Below are 20429 nucleotides of genomic sequence, written 5' to 3' on the forward strand. Positions count from 1 at the left end.
TGGAGAGCCTGGAGTTTGATGTACAAGGAAAAGAAGGGTGTCTCAGCTTCAGAAGAGAGAGAGAGGAAATCACCTTTTCTCTGCCTTTTCTGTCTATCTGGGCCTCCAGCAGACTGGATGTTCCACACCCACACTAAGGGCAAATCTACCCCACGGTCTGTCCAACCACCCACATACTGATCTTCTCTGGGAACACCACACAGACACACCTAGAAGTGACACTTTACTATCTAGGTATCTCTTAATCCAGTCAAGTTGACACTTATAATTAACCATCACATAGGCCCTTAAGAAATATTTGTTGAGTGAATAAAGTTTCTCATCCAAAGCATAATAAATAGCATTAAGGCATTCACATTTCCCTGAAGGTTAGACATTTTTCAAAGCAGGTTTCTTTTTCAAAATTTTTTTAATAGGGAAATTTTAATTCAAGGTAATTCCTATAATCAACCAGTTACATCCTTTGTTCTTTGTTAAGGACAAGAGGAGTGACATAGGTAGGTTATTCTGAAAACTAAGAAGGGTAAGGAAATATTTTGTCTTAGAAATTTCAGTCAATCTTATTAGTAATATGGGTGGACATGAATTTAACAAATATCTTCTGCCTTGAAACTACCAACCTTTTTATGGCTTAATCATTGCAATATCAAAGAAAGATTAAACTATGAAAAGTGACTGCCTTTACTTTTCATTCCACATTATCAACATACAGAAATATTAATCCATGCCACCTAGATGTTTCTGGGAAACCAACTGCTCTTTGGGAAAATGTAAAAATAGTGAGGGCAGTGATGATTTCCACACTTTTCTTTTTAGACAGAGTTCCACTGTGTGGCCCAGCTTGGAGCGCAGTGGCACAATCACAGCTCACTGCAGCTTTGCCCTCTAGGACTCAAGTAGTCCTCCCACTTCAGTCTCCCCAAGTAGCTATACAGGTGCACACCACCACACCTGGCTAATTTTTGTATTTTTTGTAGATACGGGGTCTCCCTATGTTACCCAGGCTGGTCTCAAACTTCTGGGCTCAAGCCAAATTCCAACCCTAGCATCCCAACTTTCACACCTCTGAAGCTGCAGAGCAAGGCTGTATTAAGATGATGGCTCAGAGAACTGGTTCCAGGGGCAAGATTAAGTCAAGCTGAGCCAGCTTCTATGGATTTCCTTTTCTCAATACCATGGTAGAAGAGGGGAAAGTCCACACAGCCAGACATTGCAACTACCACCTAAACCCATAACTCCTAAGGAAGCCTATTTTCAAGCACAAAGCACTGAACAGCATCATAGACTCTGAGGTCTCTGTCTGTGAGGGACAGGCCATATTTCAGGTCCGCATCTACACATTCCCTCCATTTAATCTTAAACATTGGCACTTGGGAAGCTCTTAGCAGGAAAAGGAGAAATTAAATAATGACCAAGTTGGACTCTCTGGTGAGGTTAATCAGAATCCCTGTATCTTAGACTCAACATGTTGAAAACATTGATTATTTTGATCTGTGGTCATAAGCTGCACCTTCAAGTTTGGGCAGCTATGTCTCACTGTAAGCGAACCAGATGGGGGAATGTGAATAGATTAAGGTAAGTGAAAAACAATGTGACATAGTGAAAACAATCAGAGCTTGAAAATTAGAAACATCATACTTATTCTGCTCCCAACCAGCTATACAAACTTGGACAAGTTACTTCACTATTCTGTGTCTCACTTTATCTTCAAACCACGGAGCTATAGTAAATGATTTTGTTCAGTCCCCTCCAGTTTCTAAATCTTGGAATTCGACAAATCTCACCATTACTATTGAAAATTAACCAAATAAGTACTCATGGAGTACTATGTGCTCATTATCCTAAGCACTTTGGTTCAATGCAATTTGAGCCATGACACTTGCCCTAGATCATCTGTCACATTAACAAAGATACATCAAAATTTTCACAATCAATGAGTACCTTGAAACACCCCAGAGTTTTCCACTATAGAAGTAATAAATAGATACAATCTGTTGAAAGGCAATTTTGCAAACATACTGGAAGTCTTTTTTAAGCCACAATCTTTGATCCATTTAATTGTAGAAATGTTTCTAGTTATTTAAAAAAAAAAAAAATGGAAGGAAACAATATGTCCACTACAGACAGACTACATAACAAATTGTTTACATTCATTATAATGGTGACTTAGAATATTTAATGATAGGCAAATGCTCACACTGTAATATTAAGCAAAAAAAAGTAAGATGCAAAATTATATACATGGCATGACCATAATTACGTATAATGTGTGTATGTATAATGCTCTATATTGTGAAGTATATATAATATTTACAAATAAATTTAGGAACAAGATAACCTGTGAACAGTAGTTATCTCCAGGTGTACTGTATTTTCTTCTTTGGTGTCTCCATATTCCAAATCCTCTATTATAGCATGTAATAATTATAATCAAACAACTTTTTAGTATAGGAGTTCAGAGAACCATCACTATGGGCTGGGGTGGTTACGCATAGAGTTTTGGAGGGGGTTCACTTAACAGGATGTTTATCACACAAGAAGAATTTAGGTTTATACTACACCGTTTAAGAGCACAGACTCTAGAGCTGGATTTTTAGGTTCAAATCTTAGCCCTGCCACTTACCTAATAGATGAGATTAGGCAAGTCACTCCAACTCTGTACCTCAATTTTAGTTCTTTCCTCAAGGAGTTCTTGGAGGAGCTAAACAAATTCACAGAGGAAAGAGCTTCAGGACAGTGCCTATCTGGCACATAGTAGTAATACATAAGTGCTAACAAAATTATTAGAAGGGCATTTTAGGCAACATAATAACAAAAGTAGTCCACCCTTTTGCTAAATTCTTACTATGTGTCAGATACATTATGCAACTCAGACCTCAAAAGTATATGAAAGAGTGACTAGCATTATGCCCAATTCATAGATGAGAAATCTAAGGCACAGAGAGATCGATCTTCCTAAGGTAAGCGGCTGAACCAGCATTTGATCTCCAGCAAATCTGCCCCAGTGCCCATGCTCTTAACCAAGGTCCCATGCTCTTAAAAATGGTCCCATGCTCTTAACCATGGTGCCATGCTGTAAGGGGTGAAAAACAAGCATATTGGCCCCAGGGCAGACAATTGACTTTTGAGGAGCAGGAACTGCCACTGACAGAGTGCATGGAACTGGGTGATGACAGCCAGGCAAGGGAGTCAGGGTCTAGTCGATTAGGCAATTGGGAGCTCATAAAGAATTCTGAGCAAAGTCATTATAGGACAAAAGAGGGATGTAAGGAAATGAGTCTGGCAGATAAACATAGGATAAGCTGGCATGAGGCAAAAGAGGCTGTTGAGAGAGAGAGAGAGAGAGAGAGAGAGAGAGAGAGACAATATTACAGGCAAAGCAGGTAGTACGGTGATGAGGAACTAAGCTAGGTGGTAGCAAAGAGAATACAGAGTTGGACAAATCAAAGCCACATTGAAGGGAAAATTAAGAGAATGTATAAATAATACTGAGAGTAAAAAAAGGTGGGGGATGTGGAAGGGACAAGTCACATCTCACCAAAGGCTGGACAAAAAAAAAATGTTTCCATGTATTTTGATTTCCTTAAATGTTATTTTGCACAATTACTTATTTTTAAAGCATTGCTTAAAAACCTAACCAAGAGCAGCACAAAACAAAGGACCACACACACTGTGCTGTAAAAAAAAAAAAAAAAAAAAAAACTGAGTTCTTGTCATACAACCAGAAAAAGTTAGCCACGCAGATACTTTGAAGGGGAAAAGGAAATGGAATTTATTAGGCGAAAAGGAAAAAAAAAAAACCTCTCAACAAAGTGAGATGGGTTCCTCTTAACAGGTCTCCATCTCACAGATTAAATCCCAAGTCACCACTCAGAACAGGAGAGGCTAGACTCCTCCCCACTGCAAACGGTGTGAACTTCCCAAGGCTGCACCCCATTCTCCCAGTGCACAGGCCTGTCAGAGATTCTCCCAGGACCCCTTTCTACTTGTCTGTCTCAATTGTACTCTGTATAAGCAAGGCTTGGTGACCAAAAAGGTGTACTCTAGTAACTGACAAAAGTAATTAGCAAGGAATCATGGAGCATAAACATCTATTTTGTAAAGGAGCAGCTATTTACAAAAACAAGATAAAAGAACCCACTAATGGCTACTACCAGCCCAGGTCTGATAACATCTCCCAGCATAAAGGCAAGCTGATTTACCCCTTGTTTTGAAGAGGCAGCCAGAGCTTGCCAACAAAAATATGTGATTGATCTAATTAGCTCACTGAATTGAGGAAAACAGTGTGCCAAAATCATGTGTACTCACAGATTACTCCTTCCAGGACAAAGCACTGTGGCATAATAGCCTATCCTTCAACTTAAACATTCATACTCATTAAAAGGGATGAAACCCAGCAGTACTCAGCATGCAGGAACTTAATGAATATTATTGGATGGTGATGACACAGACACGAGTCTCAAAAGAATGAGCTCTCATGATGGAAAAGAGAAAGAAACATAAAAGGACTGTAAAAATGTATATGCAGTGGCTAAACTACAATTACCAGCTCAGGCCAGGCAATTTTACTACATTATGCCTGCATTAACATTCCCACTCTCAACTTAATGCTTTATTAACCTAACTGATAATGTCCCTCTTCACTCTGGGTTATTAGCAAATAGAAGTCTGTTGAGATTGGCAAACCAATTCATTCATTCGACAAATATTCCTGGGTACTTACCATCACAGGTAACAAATAATGATCTCTATCTAGTCTTTTTTGTTACTAATGCAAGAGAGGGTCTAAAAACCAGTGTAGCATATCTTTAAAAAAAATCCTTAATGGGAAGAGATGAACACCCTAAAGAAAAGTAACAACACTAGCTTCAAGTAGTCTGCTGATCACAAATGGCAGCTGACTCACTGGTTAGCTTTGGAGGGTACGTACACACTCAAAAAGCATGAGGATATTATTCTACTGTGTCTCTCTCGTGGACTGGAGCCAAAGTAAAGATAAGGAAAATTTTTATGTAGTTGTTTATCCAAGCTGTCTTGTCTGTTCTACCTTCAACATGACTGCCTGGGGGGAACATTGGACCAGGAAGCCATAGAAGCTCATGCTCCTGGAGCCCTGAGTAATCCAGGAATAACCTAAGCAGCAAAGCAGCCTGCCTGACTCAGGACACCAAAACACACCCAGAAAATACAGTGGGAGGAGAACAGAAACTTGGACATATAAGCAGACTGTTAATATTTTTTATTTTCTAAACTTATTTTTACCACTAAGATCTTATATTAAAAAAAACTCTTTATCAGTTCATGTCTGAAGTAGTTTATTATACCCAAGTTTACTGCTGTAGTGTAGTTTGAACACCTTTGAGCTTAAAAAATGAATCACTTTATATTGAATAATAAGCAACATTTAATGAGAAATTTTCCACAGGAAGATAAAATGTTGATTTTACCATTTTATGAAATGTATACTTATTTATATTTAAGTATTTGAAAAGCTAAAACTAGATAGAACTAAGGTATAAAATGAAAGGATCAAACTTAAAAGAATTCTTTAAGGTATTTCTGAATACTTTGCCTTTAAAGCACTGTTTTTTCTCTAAAAAGAGATGCTCTTCCCAAGTTGGCTGCAGGCTAGTCTTGGTTAACTACTCTATTTTATTAGCATACAGCTCTGTGGGACGGAACTACAGAACTCCTATTGCAATTGGGATGATGGTTTGTAGATTAAGAGAAAATACTATTTAAAGCACATAATCATTTAAAAAAATACGTATGTTCATATCTTAAATATTTAATTATGAAACTTGAAAAAGCAAATTTATTTGCCAATGTTTTCACACAGGCCAAGGCTATTTCTTCAAGTACAGGTCTACTGATTGAAGTTCAAAGTTGTCTTTCTTGCATAAGCCATACTCATAATGTATAATCTATAATTTCCCATTTAGGTTACTTGAAGTTGAGAAAAACCTCGGTATCAATCAATTCAGTGTAGAATCTTTCCATATTTTAAACATCTTTCCCAATCATTTAGAGTTCTCTCTTCCACATCTAATTTGACACCAGTATCTTATGGCAATTGGCCTTTAGTCTTTCAAAGAATTCAATTTCATCAAAATAAGCAATTTCCTTTTCACGTACATATTTCATCAGTTTACATGTTATTTAATGAAACTATGTAATTGCCGTAACAATGCATACAACTCAGCAGTGTGAGGAAAGGTTTAAAACCTTGAGCATGCACCGGAAGGAGCCAACCAGACAGGGCACTCAGGAGGGAGAGGGCATGAGTCCATGTACTTTCCAGAGAGAATGGTAAACCAGGGATTCACATAGATTGGCTAAGAGAACGGTCCATTGAATTTTTTTTTTTTTTTTTTGAGACTGAGTGTCCTGTCACCCGGGATGGAGTACAACGGTGCAACCTCGGCTGACTGCAACCTCCGCCTCCTGGGTTCAAGCAATTCTCCTGCCTCAGCCTTCCGAGTAGCTGGGATTACAGGCACCGACCATCATGTCATCAGGCTAATTTGGTATTTCCACCATGTTGGCCAGGCTAGTCTTGAACTCCTGACCTCAGATGATCCGCCTGCCTTGGCCTCCCAAAGTGCTGGGATTACAGGTGTGAGCCACTGCACCCCGCCACATCCACTGTATTATGAAAAGAAGTCAGCTGTATTCTCAAAAGCTAGCCTCTAACTTAAAATGGTAGCTTTACTCAAGGTTATTCTTGCTTAAAGAAAGTATCAGTTAAGTCTCTCAGAGAGGGAATATCTGTGGCTTTCTGCCACATCCTTTTTGGGAGAAGGGCTACAGAGTCACTGTTTTTGAAATAGGAAGCATGCACTGCTATCTATATAGCCTAAGGTTATCCCTAGAGTTTAATTTGCAGTATTTACACTGGACAATAATCGCTAATAGAAAGGCTGGTAGAAAAAATACTGGCCTTGAGCAGCCCACTTACAAGAATATTAACAAGGAGATTTGCAAATTTATATTTGCCCTCCCAACATCACCTAATGACACTGTTCCATACCTATGTAAAACCATTACAAATTGGTAGCCAGAATACTGAATCCAGCCCACAGGCTTTTATGTTTTATTTTCACTTGGAGGCCTTTGAATATAATACTCATGCTCTAGTTCGTCACAGAACCCACCACTTCCTATGGTCTCACATCTGCCTGACCCCAGTAGGCATGCCACTGAGCCAGCCACATACACAGTTCTGCTATAACTTGACTCTGTATAGAAAGTTTGGTTAGTTTCTGGAAACACCAGAGTGTTTTTAGAGAAGAGGTGTGTGCTTCGGCAGAAATACGCAACCACATCTCTAAAGAAAGACCAGGGAGTTCACTCACCATGGAGAAATAGAAATGGCTCAAGGTAACTATTCAAAAACTTTTGCATTCCTCAGAACCCATGTGGGAATCTTTCTCAAATGCAATTCCTACGGTCCTATCTCTTCAGATTCGTAGGTCTGGGAATGGAAATCCAGGAATCCACACTTTAAAAAGCACTTTAGGTGACAGGACAGATGCAAGAGGTGAAATAATAAAAATGTTAACAACAATCACGAGCAGTTACCAGGCCCTATACCAAGCACTTTACCAGTAACAACTTAATCCTGGAACAACCCTATGAGGTAGGTACTATTATTATTCCCATTTTACAAATGAAGAAATTGATTAAAGGAGAGATAAGAAACATGCCTGTGCTTACACAACTAGTAAGGGGAAGAGCCAGGATGAAAAACCAGTCCATCAGGTTAAAGAGTTTACCCTCAACCATCTCCTTAGACTCCACTACTACTATGGTCTAAGGAAATATGTTCAACATAAAATACAAACCCCTCAAAGTTTGCTGCTTCTGGCTCAATTAAAGCCATTTATCCTTTAACCATGAATCCCCATTGTCACATTTACCACCATCGATCCCGGTCAGGATGAAGAATTCTTTTACATGTTACAATTACAGAAGTTGTGGAAGAATTGGCAAAAGAGGCTATGACTGGGATGAATGCCAAGACTCAGATGCCCCCATTCTGAAGCAGGATTGCAACATTTCAGAAAAGCTCTGATAGCCTGAAAAAAAAGAGAGCCATACCATTCTCCAACCAAAGATATGAGAAAGGAAAAAACAATAGTCTAGTTGTTAACAAAGCAAAGGATATTCCAACCCAATTCCTAACACAGTTACCTCAAGTTGCAAAATTATTACCAATGTTAGAGGGTCTCTAAGGGATGAGGCAAAAGTCCATACCAGCTAGGAAAAGAGTGATTGGACTTGACACCAAAAGCACAATCCATAAAAGGAAAAACTGATGACTTGAACATCATCGAAATTTAAAACTTTTGCCCTATGAAAGCCCATGTGAACAAGATGAAAAGGTAAATTACAGAATGGCAGAAAATATCTGCAAACCACATACTTGAAAAAAGACTAGTGTCTAAAATATTAAACTCTCAAAACTCAACAGTAAAAAATTACAAAAGGGGGCAAAAGACATGAACAGAGATTATTCTGAGGAAATACATAAAAAATGTTCAACCTTACTAGCTATTAGGGAAATGCAAATTAAAACTGCAAGATATATTACTGCATATCTATCAGAATAGCTTAAATTAAAAACAATGACAACACTAAATGTCAGTAAGGATGCAGAGACACTGGATCATTTGCTGATAAGAATATAAAATGGGACAGTCCCTCTGGAAAACATTTGGCAGTTTCTTAACTAAACATGGGCCAGGGACAATGGCTCACACCTGTGATCCCAGCACTCTGGGAGGCTGAGGAGGGAGGATCACGTAAGCCTAGGAGTTCAAGGCCAGTCTGGGCAACATGGTGAAACCCCATCTCTACCAAAAATAAAGAAAAATAATTAGTTGGGTCTGGTGGTGACCACCTGCAGTCCCAGCTAGTCAGAAGGCCGAAGTGAGAGGATCATTTGAGACTGGGAAGTCAAGGCTGCAGTGAGCCATGTTCATGCCACTGTACTCCAGCCTGGGCAACAGAGTAAGATCCTGTCAAAAAATAAAAAATAAAAGAACCAAACATGTAACTACCATTCAACCCAGCAACTGAACTGCTGGGCATTAATTCCAGAGAAATAAAAACTTACATTAACACAAAAACCTATACGCAAATGTTCATAGTAGTTTTACTTCTAAGAGCCAAAAACTAGAATCAGCCCAGATGTCCTTTAACAGGTAAATGTTAAACAAACTGTGGTACATTCTATACCACAGAATACCACTCAGCAATAAAAAGGAATGAACTATTGATACCAACAATTTGAATGAATCTCCAGGGAATTATGCTGAGTGAAAAAAGGCAATCTCAAATAGTTGCATGTTGTATGATTCCACCTACGTAACTTTTTTAATGATAAAATTTTAGAAACGGAGGATAGATTCATCGTTGCTAGGGATGATGTATGGGAAGATGGGGGCAGGGAGGGCAGGAGGGAAGTGGTATGATTATAAGAGGGCAATAGAAGGGATCCACATAGTGTTGGAACTATTCAGTACATTTACTATTGTGGTAGATACACAAACCTACACAGGTGGCAAACTTTACAGAACGGAAGGCAGGCACACACAAAGAGTACAAGTAAAACTAAGGAAGATGTGCAAACTGTATCAATGTCAATAGCCTGGTTATGATACTATACTATAGCTTTGTGAAATGTTACCATTGTAGGGAACTGGGCAAAGTATACAAAAGATCTCTCTCTATTATTATTACAACAGCATGTGAATCTACAATTATCTCAATAAAAATTTTAATTGGGAAAAAAAAAGTTCATGGTCTCAAGTGTGAACTCAGACAGTGCATTACTGCACTGAAAATATAAAATGGCCCACTCTTTCCAGAAGGCATTTGGCAATGCTACCAAAAGTGAGAAACTCACTTAATCTTTTATGCAACAATTCCATTTTTAGAGTATTAATTGTAACAAACTATAATGTGTTGAAAATTTAGGGACAAAAGCATTTATTTTAGCAATGGTTTTTATACTCAAAGATGAGAAACAACTAAATGTGGTACATCCACACTATGAAGTTCTATCTAGTCATCAAAATAATCTTTTGGAATTAAACAGTTAACCATGAATGATGGTCAAGATATGTTCATTTGTTTCACAAATATTTATTTAATTCCTTCTACATGCCAGGCACTGTTCTTGCACTGGGAACTTTAACAAATGTCAAATAAGGTATGATCCCAATGTTTCTGTACAGTTTGGATGATTGTTGGTAAGCAAATCGGTGAGAAAGGACTAAACACATATCTCTGTGTGTGATTACAAATACACATATAAATATGAACACACACATACACATATGCACATAGATATGTATATATAGTGTAAATTCCAGAAGGATACAACTGGAAATGTTAATAATGGTTACTTCTGGAAAGTGGAATTGTTTAGTTTTATCTGTATATTCTAAATTTCTATAATTAACAAGTATAACTAGATTAATTTTTTAAATTATTGGAGGAAAAAAGGCTGGTTCCCAGGGAGCGCCATTTTACGATGTATTTAGCATTAAATAGGTTTATTTAACCAATCTGCTCATGGCTGGATATTTAGTTTGTTTCTAGGTTTTCAATGTCATAAATACAGTGCAAGGAACTTCTTTTTTTTTTTCCTTTGAGACAGGGTCTTGCTCTATCGCCCAGGCTGGAGCACAGTGGTGCAATCATAGCTCACTGCAACCTCAACTTCTGGGGTTCAAGCAATCCTCTCTACCTCAGCCTCCCACAGAGCTGGGACTATGGGTGTGTACCACCACAGCCAGCTCATTTTTTTATTTTTTATAGAGACAGAGTCTCCTTATGTTGCCCAGGCTGGTCTTGAACTCCTAACCTCATGATACGTAAACCTTGGCCTCCCAAAGGGCTGGAATTACAGGTGTGAGCCGGGCAGAAAAAATTCTTTTAACAACAGATAAACATACAATAATTACTTGGTTGTCAGTTAAATTTGAAAATATAATCTGTCAATTTTACTATAATTACAGAATTTTGACAGACCCACTCAGATAAACAAAAAATTATCTCTGTAGGACTCTATATTTAATTCAATGATCTTTATTCAGATAATCATTGTGGATTCATATCTGACATCTCCAAATTTTTAGCTCACAGAGATCAGCCTACCCAACAAGAACTCCCAAGCTAAGGACAGAGGTGGCCTTTTTATAGTAACTACCTCATAGAGGCAATGAGAGGAAAGATGACACAATACAAGTTCCAAGTGTCTCCAAAGACATATTAAATGGTTCCCAAATGTTGTTTACTATTAGTGTTTCTACTAGAAGTAACAAACCTTTAACAAAACATAATGAAAACTTAAATAGCAGCTATTTCAATCCTCTTTTCATTTTACAGAGGAGGAAAACTGGAGTTTGCAAAGGTGGGACTCGAGTTCAGGTTTCCTTAATGTCAGTCTGATACTCTTTCTCTAACATTATTTTGTCTTTTGGTAGGTTTTCTATGGACAGACTGAAAGCTATAGACATCCTAATTCTCACAATTACACTTAATCAGAGCAATCTGCAATTTGAGATTTAAGTCTACATGCTCAAAATATACTTTGTTTATAGATATCTGCCTGGTTTAATAATAAAGCAGATGTTTTAAGTTGCAGGCTAAAAGCAAATGGGTTTATATGTGCCTCAGAAGATGATGAATGATTGATTACAAATCTCTACTTCGATATAGGGTTTCTGATTGCATTAGACACGGGGCATGAAGACTAATTAAAAATGCTCATACATTCATCACCGTTGATTGTGCATAATCCACTGCTGAAAGTACAAGTGCAGCACCTTCTCTAAAATGACAGAGGAAACAGATGAATTTCCACTCAGAACTCCTGGAGGCTATCTGTCTTGATTTCAAGGTAAACGGGCTTTCCCTAATAGCCTAAATCACAAACAGAATGACAGTTAAAAATAAAAGCCTACACCAAATTTTACTATCCTATCTGAGAAGGGGCTGGCTAGGCCTGGTCACATGTTATGTAATCAATAAATAATTACAGATGGATTGGTAAACAGGTCTATAGGCATACTCTACAAATTTCCAAAACTAATTTTTCTAGATGCCTACATAATTGGAAATCACAATTACGTGTTACAATGAACCAAATGAAATATATCCTTTCTTCTTCTTTTTTTTTTTTTTTTTTGAGACAGGGCCTCACTCCATTTTCCAGGCTGGAGTGCAGTGACTACAACTCACCACAGTTTCAACATCCTGGGCTCAAGCAATCCTCCCACCTAGGTGCCCCCCCAAGTCCCCCCACCACCTCCCCAATAGCTGGGACCACGGGCATGCACAACCATGCCGAGCTAATTTTCTGAAATTTTTGTAAAGACAGGGTCGTGCCATGTCACCCAGGCTGGAGAAATAAATCCTATATACCACCAAAAACATTCCTTGAACTGACTCCCTTATATACATGCTCCAGCCCTACAGTGAGTGGCTAGTACAGATCTCTCTCCACTTCTAAAGAGCTACAATTATTATCTGACAGTCTTGTACTCACTTACAAAAACATCAACAAGATTGATATGGTTTGGCCATGCCCCCACCCAAATTTCAACTTGAATTGTATCTCCCAGAATTCCCATTTGCTGTGGGAGGGGCCTAGGGGGAGGTAACTGAATCACGGGGGCCAGGCTTTCCCACCCTATTCTCGTGATAGTGAATAAGTCTCACGAGATCTGATGGGTTTATCAGGGGTTTCTGCTTCTGCCTCTTCTTCATTTTCTCTTGCTGCTACCATGTAAGAAGTACCTTTCACCTCCTGCCATGACTCTGAGGCCTCACCAGCCATGCAGAACTAAGTCCAATTAAACCGCTTTTTCTTCCCAGTCTCAGGGAAGTCTTCTCCTATTATCTGTGTTTTCCTATTCCTCAAGGAAATGTCTGTTCTCTCCCTGACTCCACAACTATTCCAGAAAGTCTCCACCACCAGGTTCCTCTTTGATCTGATTCAGGAGTTAGAATCCTTATCTAGCTTTAGAACAAAAGGATGGCACCCACTGTGTTGCCTGAAAGTGCCCCAGTACTAAAGGAGTATATACAATCTTCCACCAGGAGGCCCTTGTGGCACCTCTAGATGTCTGTAATGGGAGTGGCCATGAGGGTGGAAAAGGAAAGAGTATCTTGTCTATGAAAACTGCACAACAGGGTGTGTGTTTAAAGGACTGGCTTAAAACTCAAAATCCTGTTGAATGAAGATACTCGAGGTGCTGGCTTTTGACCCACTTATTGTATAAGGCTCTGACAAATGAAAATTGATTCAAAATTACATAATCTGTATTAATAGCAAGAAAAAGATTTATGAAGTTCAACACAGCAACTATAAACTGAAGGTGGAAAGGGGAAAAAATAATGAAGACTCTGAGCTTGAAAATCATCCCAGTTTAGCAATGACAAAACTGAAAAACAATATAGACCAAACAATAGGAGAGTTGTCATATAGCTACGTCAACTTCTGCTTTTAAAAAACAAATGAAATAGCAGCATTGAAATATGTGGTACCACATATTCACATACTCTACATTTCTTCCATATAAATTGCCAGTGAGTAAAATTTACTTTTTCTATTCTGTAACTCTCTTTACATTCCTTATATATTCCTGTGTTGATTTTTTAAATTATTTTCTTCTTTACCTCATTCTCTTCTTTATATACTTCTTTTGGGGCCCTAGAGATCCAGATTCTGGCCTAGGCTCTGGCCTTGTAGATACCAATGTAATTTACATAAGTACCAGTGGGCATGCATTGCACATCAATTTATTCAATAAATTCAGACAACAGTAACAAGTCAAACATGGTTCCTTTCTTTATGGAGCCTAGTCTATAAATATGAGGAGTTAGATGTGAAAACAACAGTCTCTTTCATTCTCAAAGAAGTACTCTTCTTCTCCCTTCCTCATGGAATGAACTTCATCTTTTTCATTCCCATTAATAATCACCTTTAACATTCCCAAAACAGTCTGTGCCATATGAAAACTTTACTTTCTAACAGAGATTCAGCCAGACTAGTTCATACGGCAAAAAAGAAGAAGGAAAAAGGAAGAAGGAAGAAGGAAGAAGGAGGAGGAGGAGGAGAAAGAGGAGGAGGACGAGAAGGGGGAGAAAGAAGAAAAAGGAGGAGGAGGAGAAGAGGAGGAAGAACGAAGAAGGAGGAGGAGGAGGAGAAGAATGCAGTACAGGGATTCTACAAAAATCAAGGGCCTTGAAAAAATATGCACAACAGTGTTGTTTTAGATGAACACAGAATGTGAGTAAATGTTATAGGAAAAACTGGGCAGGGGAGAAAAGGAGAAAGCACAGAAGGTTCCTCCGCCTCAACAATTGGAATCTGATCCAATGAAAGTGTGGTCACTGGGTCATTCAGTTCTGATTGCTTAATGAAAGTGTGCAAATCACCAGATATTATGCCTGAGCGTTCCCAATGTCCCTAATTATGACCAAGCAGATGAAGGCCTTAAAAATCACACTTCACCCTATTTGAAAGCGTTGCTGGTATATCATTAATTAAAATACCTCAGCTCCCAAAAACATTAGAAGCATGATAATTATCTTCATACAAAATTTGCTTTAAAACACTTGAAATGTTTCAAACCCTAGGGTGACAACAGAATATAATAAATAAAAAGACTGTGCGTTAAGACCCCTGTCCATTACCATGTTGCTGCAGACCAAAGTTAAGAGCTCCCCCCTTTGGGAATAAGAAGCGTTGACAGCCCTGAGAAAGGAATGTGGCAATTATCCTAATTATTATTATTATTACATTAACAGCATTAGCAGCACCTAACTTTTCTTGAGATATTACCATATGCCACTCACTATGCTGTTTCTGTACATGCCCCAAGCTCAGAGAGACTGAGTAACTTGCCAAAGGTCATCCAGCCAGAATGTTTCAGAGCAGAGAATTAAATTCAGGTCTGTCTGGCTTCTCTGAAATCTAAACTGTTAGTCACTACAATGCCACCAAAGAGGCAATGTCAAAAGAGGGGAGGAGGCAGGAAGGAGAAGGAGTTGACAATTGCAAACATTTTCCTGGAGTTTATTTACAAGATTAAAAATGGTCAAAACCACAAAAGTTGAATGTTGAACCACTAGAGAAGCCTGAACAGAATTCCAAAGATTCCCTAAACAGGGTACTGGAAAACTTTGTTTTCTCTTCCAAGACTGGTAAAATTTGAAGAAAGAGAAATGGTAAGTCTGTAGCATGAGGAAAGAGTCATTCATCAGGAAGGTGCCAATCTGAGGCAAGGCAGTGGAGCCACATGGGTGTCCACTTTCATCCAGTTACCCAACCAATATGTACTATATGTGCCAGATGCCCATCTATTGCCCTGGTCTCTGACTTCCACATTGTAGAGGGTAACCATAAAACCCTAGAGGAAAAGAACCTACATACAGAACCTGTGAAGGGGAAATGAGCAGGACTAACAGAATCTAATTCAGGAAAGCTCGGCTCTAGTGTTCTCCAACTCAGGAGGAGACTTTTCAGTTGAAGAACCACCCCCACTCCAATCCCACATTTAGCTGTACTATAGTGAGAACAGTATTGATGCCAAAGCATTAAGTTCTAACTACTTATTTTCAATAAATGAAAACTCAGAATCTTTCTTAGAAGGCATTGTCCTAAAGATGAAAACACAGGCTGGTTGTGTGACACTAGGGAAAACAGTTCTGAAACCTTACAGTCTCTGCAAGAATAAGAAAGGGTCAGCACTGTTCATGAAGTTTCAATATGGCCCCACCTCATCTTTGAAAAACTCAAAATTGAAAAGCATGTCATGGCCTAGTGTAGTCAAATAAATCTGGCTTCAAATCCCAGTTCTGCTACTTCTAAGCCTGTAACTTTAAGCAAAGTACTTAACCTCTTTTGGCTCTGATTTCCTCAGTTTCAAAATGGGGATAAGAACTTCCACCATCCTGGAATCTTATGGACATGAGGATACTCTTAACCCCAGCTGTGATGCATTCCCTGCTCACAGCCCCCACAAAGGGCACTCCTTATATTGCCAACCACTGCTTGGGGACAGCCTTAGACAGTAATTTTCTGCACCAAAACATAGACACACCATCGACCTGCTAGTCACAGGGAATGGAACCTGACAGAACAAGGGATGGGAACCTGATTTAAAAGCAACCAATCCCTAGGCTGGCCTTTAACCTATGATGTGCTCTAATGTCAGAAATGACATTAGCTCAGTCATGCAAATTATCCTGGGGATTTGAACTAGGAGGTAAAGCTAGATGGCAGCAGGCAGAGAAGCAGGTAAGTCCTGAGGCACAAGGGTAACTTAGAGAAGAGCAGGTTACAATGATGGCGGACTTCCAGAATGACAGTCCACAATCCTTCAGCCTTTTGATTCCACTTAGAGGTGACTAGCTCTCCTCAGCCCTTGCCCTTCCTTTTTCCTAGGAGCTAACAGTAAGCTTTCTACTACCTGAGGTCACAGAAGGGTATCTCTATTCTTTGCAACCAGAGATAAAGCAGGTGGGAAGCCTACACCCACCTGTGAAATAGGCGATGAGGAGGCAGAAAACCATTTGCCAAGCTGCTTTGTTGGACTACACTGAACAGATTGGGAGGCAGAAATGACATGACCCACCTAACTGAGAAGGACTCAAGATGCCTCTCACAGAGACAGGCCACCAGAGGAAGCAACCAGAGTGTAGGTGGCGGGGCGGGGTAGGGGCGGAGTGGAACACTCCAGTTATGATAAGTATAGGATAACTTTAAGAAGTTCCATGAAGTGAAACACCAAATAAAGTCCAGAAGCCCTCATACTTTTGCCTCAGCTGAGGAGGCAGGGAATATTACTCTAACACTTCTTGAGACTAAAATAAAGCCAAATGTTTCTGTTTTTCTCCTTGAGATAGGGATTTGTTAAGGAATGAAAAAACAAAGATTATTCAACACCCTCCAAACAAAAAACAAATGACAACAGTGAAAAAACCTAAAGCAAAGTTTCCTTCCGCTCGCCCACCCAAATACATAATTTTTTAAATGACAGTAAAAATAACAAGCTGTATCAATCACACAGGAGCCATTAAATGAAGCCTTACCCAACACTCACCTTTTCCTAGCCTGGCCTCCAATCCTACACCAGCTTCCCTAGAGCACCTTTGGGGTCCCTTTCCATGTATCATTTATTTTATTACCTAGCTTCCAACTAAAATTTGTTCCACTTCATGATTTCTGGTTTAAATATATGAGTTCTATATTTCGACAGAATGGACAATGGGTTTCAGTAAATACCCTTGATGTACATTTCATAGCTATCTACTTCAGTGCCTTTCTAAAATTTGCATATAATAGAAAATTTGTTTATCCTAGATTTTAAAGAGGCAATAGAGAAGAACTATTGCATAAATCAAAGCTGGGAGTGAAGCATGGGTACTCTAACAGGTCAAGGCATAATTTATCCAGATTTATTTTTCGTCAGACCACTACTCAACTGGGCATGAAAATTATTGTTCCTATTAGCTTTTCCTTCAGTCACCAAAAGATCCAAGCAGCTACTGTATTGACAAAGTATTCACTTCTCACAGAGGTGGAGGGAGCAGAAAAAAAATCAGATCTGAAGCTGCTGGCCTGGGTTCATTCAATACGTTATGAGAAATACCTGAGATTACGCTTGAGCTTCTGTTTGGAGCTACACGGTTTGTATTCTACTCTCTCACTGTACAAAATTCAATACCTTCGTGGCACTGAGTGACAAGAGCCCGAGGTGATAAGCAGTGAAACACAACCAACTTCATTGAGTGGTTTTTTGCAGACCATAAATAAAATCAGAATCTTTGAAGCTAGAAAACTTTGTGAGGTCTGCACATCTCAAGGTTATTCATTTCTGAACCTCTCTGGAAAGAGTATAAACACAATCAAAAGAAATATGGTTTATGATTCACAGAATTTCTTCATATACAAAAAATACACATTTTAATTATCAGAGCATTATACGAAAGCATTGCGGACCTTTAACTTCTCAGCCCCTAGGTTACCAATGAAAATAATAATAATAATAATAATAATAATAAAGTCAATTTTCCAGCAGTTAAGAACTACAGAGGTAAGTGGCAAAAACACTAGCTTGAGGAAAACACTGCAGATCTAAATTGTTTTTATATGATGAAATTGATTAAATGGACAGAATAAATGTAATTCCTATATTATGCCACAGTGAAATGTGAAAACAGTTACGCAACAAATGGCAAACACCTTTTTAGAAATTTGGGTAATGTGAAGTGGGAATTTTCCATTTGTTGGGGACATCTGCCAAGGTCACCTTTCCTGTCCCCCCATACTTCCAATTGGGATCCAGCACTGCCATTTTGGCATTATATGAGCCTGGCTGCTCCATCTCCACAAAAAATGGGCTGAGCCAATCAGATTTTTCCTCCCAGGAACTGAAAATACAATTGGAAAATGCTAAGTGTGTTTCTCCAGCTGCTTCAATAACTGAGACATAAACTCAGAAGCTATAGTGCAGGCTGATTTACCAATGTGGTGGGAAAGCTAGGTTAGTAAGAGAAAGAAAGAAAACAGAGTAGGGCACTGAGCTGGCATTCTAATTCCTGATGTGAGTCCTTCCCTGCTGAGCCTGAGTTCCATAAGCTATCAGAATTCTTTTAGTAAATTTCCCTTTTTGTTTAATCTAGAAGGTTTCTCTTAATTTTAATCTATTTTAATCAGGGCTAGAGTCATGTTAGGCAATGCTACAATGATCTTTCTGCAAATGAAAATAAAATATGATAATCATCAAAATTCAGAGCCAGAAAGCCCACTTTGATCAAAAGAGACAGAGCTGACATACCATTTGAGAATTTGATTCCTATTTCTGTCATGTATTTATTATAGTATCTTAGTTCAAAACCAAAGAGCCTCAAGTTTCTACACGTCAAATAAGCAACATTTCCCTTCCAAAGGCATTTCCTGCTGTCTTCCCTGCCCCCAACCATACTGATACTCAGCAAGTGTCGCTTGCAACCTTCTTCAAGTGTTAATTTGCTCATGTTTAGCTTCTCAGAAGCCTACAATCGTTTCCGACTGCTTGATGTGTCAAATTAAAACTCCTAATAAAGTGCTGCATCCTTTAGTTCTGCATTATCTAACCACTGTTGTAACCCATTATGCTTCAGTCAGTCCTAGCATCAGCTCTCTTGTTCACCATCCATGCTTACAAGACTCCCACTTGAAGTTGAGAGCATGGCAGTTGCTGGGGCCTCCTCTCAGAAATGGCCCACAAAGAGTAAAGATGAGGGATCTTGGAGTCTAGACATTTGGATACCAGTCCTGATTCTTTTATTAACCTGTCATCATTTAATTTCTATAGGCCTGACTTCTCTATAAAATGAAGATGCTGAGGTTTGACCACTGAATTTCAACTTTTTCCCTGCCCCAAATCATCTAAGAGTGATGGCAAGAACACATGAAAGATTAAGTAATAACATTTTAAAAAGACAGAACAAAATATGTTACATCAACTGAGTAAAAAAATAGCCAGAAAGAGATCACTGTTGGCTTGGATGGCATCACAGTAGAGGTAGAACTTGGCTAAACGATGAAGGATAAGGACATGAATCAGTGGAAGGGCTGTGCTTATGTCAATTAAGCTTTCATTTACTTTTGTGTTTGTTGTTCACAAATAGTATTAATAAATCATTGGAATAAACATACATTAAGAGTCTGGACTAGAAAGGGAGAAACTGTTCTAAACACAACAAACACATATTGAGAAGTTTCTTGATAAGGCTAAGGATAGAGCTAAAGGAGAAACCCAAAGACAAACAAACATAATCCACCACAGTCTAACCTCTATGAGGGCAGGAACCATATCTGCTTTGCTCACACTGCACTGCCAACCCCTAAGAGCACCTGGCAACAAATATTTGTTGAAAGAATACATAAACATAGCTCCTACCTTTAAAAACTTGCGATTGTTTAAAAAAAAAAAAAAAAAAAAAAACAGAACAAAAGGAGAATATGTTGCCCTTTCCCTTCAGGATCCCTAATAAACACAGCATCAATTTCACTTACAGGGAGCCCTCCAGGGGATAATAGAGGGAGGAATGTAAACTTCACACAATAATCATTTTATACAGTAAATGAACAAATCCCACTGTGTCAGCAAGTAAACAAATCTGTCACTTGACTCATTCTCTATGCTTACCATTAGCTGAGAAAGAGTCTTTTAATAGAAAAGAATAAGTCACTCCACAATGGTAAGCCCAAAAAAAACCCCTGAAATATACATTAATTTACTTCAAAATGCCATGTCTTCTTAAGTTGATTTTCTCCTGCAACCGCCTCAACCACAGGCAATTATGTCACATGTGCCAGATACATGTGGTCCAAATGACAAACAGCCCCTCTAACCCAATGT

At 38.8% G+C, this 20429-nt stretch overlaps 1 protein-coding gene across 4 annotated transcripts in view; it reads right to left on the reverse strand.

The window, feature by feature from the left end:
* The window catches only part of FHIP1A (FHF complex subunit HOOK interacting protein 1A), a 275581-nt gene that overhangs the window by 129998 nt on the left and 125154 nt on the right, over positions 1-20429 (reverse strand). Inside the window, exon 3 of one of the 4 annotated variants that reach the window (XM_074396825.1) lies at positions 2624-2701. The exons of the other annotated variants lie outside the window; for them this stretch is intronic. The gene's annotated coding sequence lies outside the window, so the exon portion shown is untranslated. The remainder of the gene's footprint in view (positions 1-2623; positions 2702-20429) is intronic. 4 annotated transcript variants of the gene reach the window in all.

The sequence above is a fragment of the Saimiri boliviensis genome, chromosome 3 (assembly GCF_048565385.1).
Source record: "Saimiri boliviensis isolate mSaiBol1 chromosome 3, mSaiBol1.pri, whole genome shotgun sequence".
NCBI classification, from domain to species: domain Eukaryota; kingdom Metazoa; phylum Chordata; class Mammalia; order Primates; family Cebidae; genus Saimiri; species Saimiri boliviensis.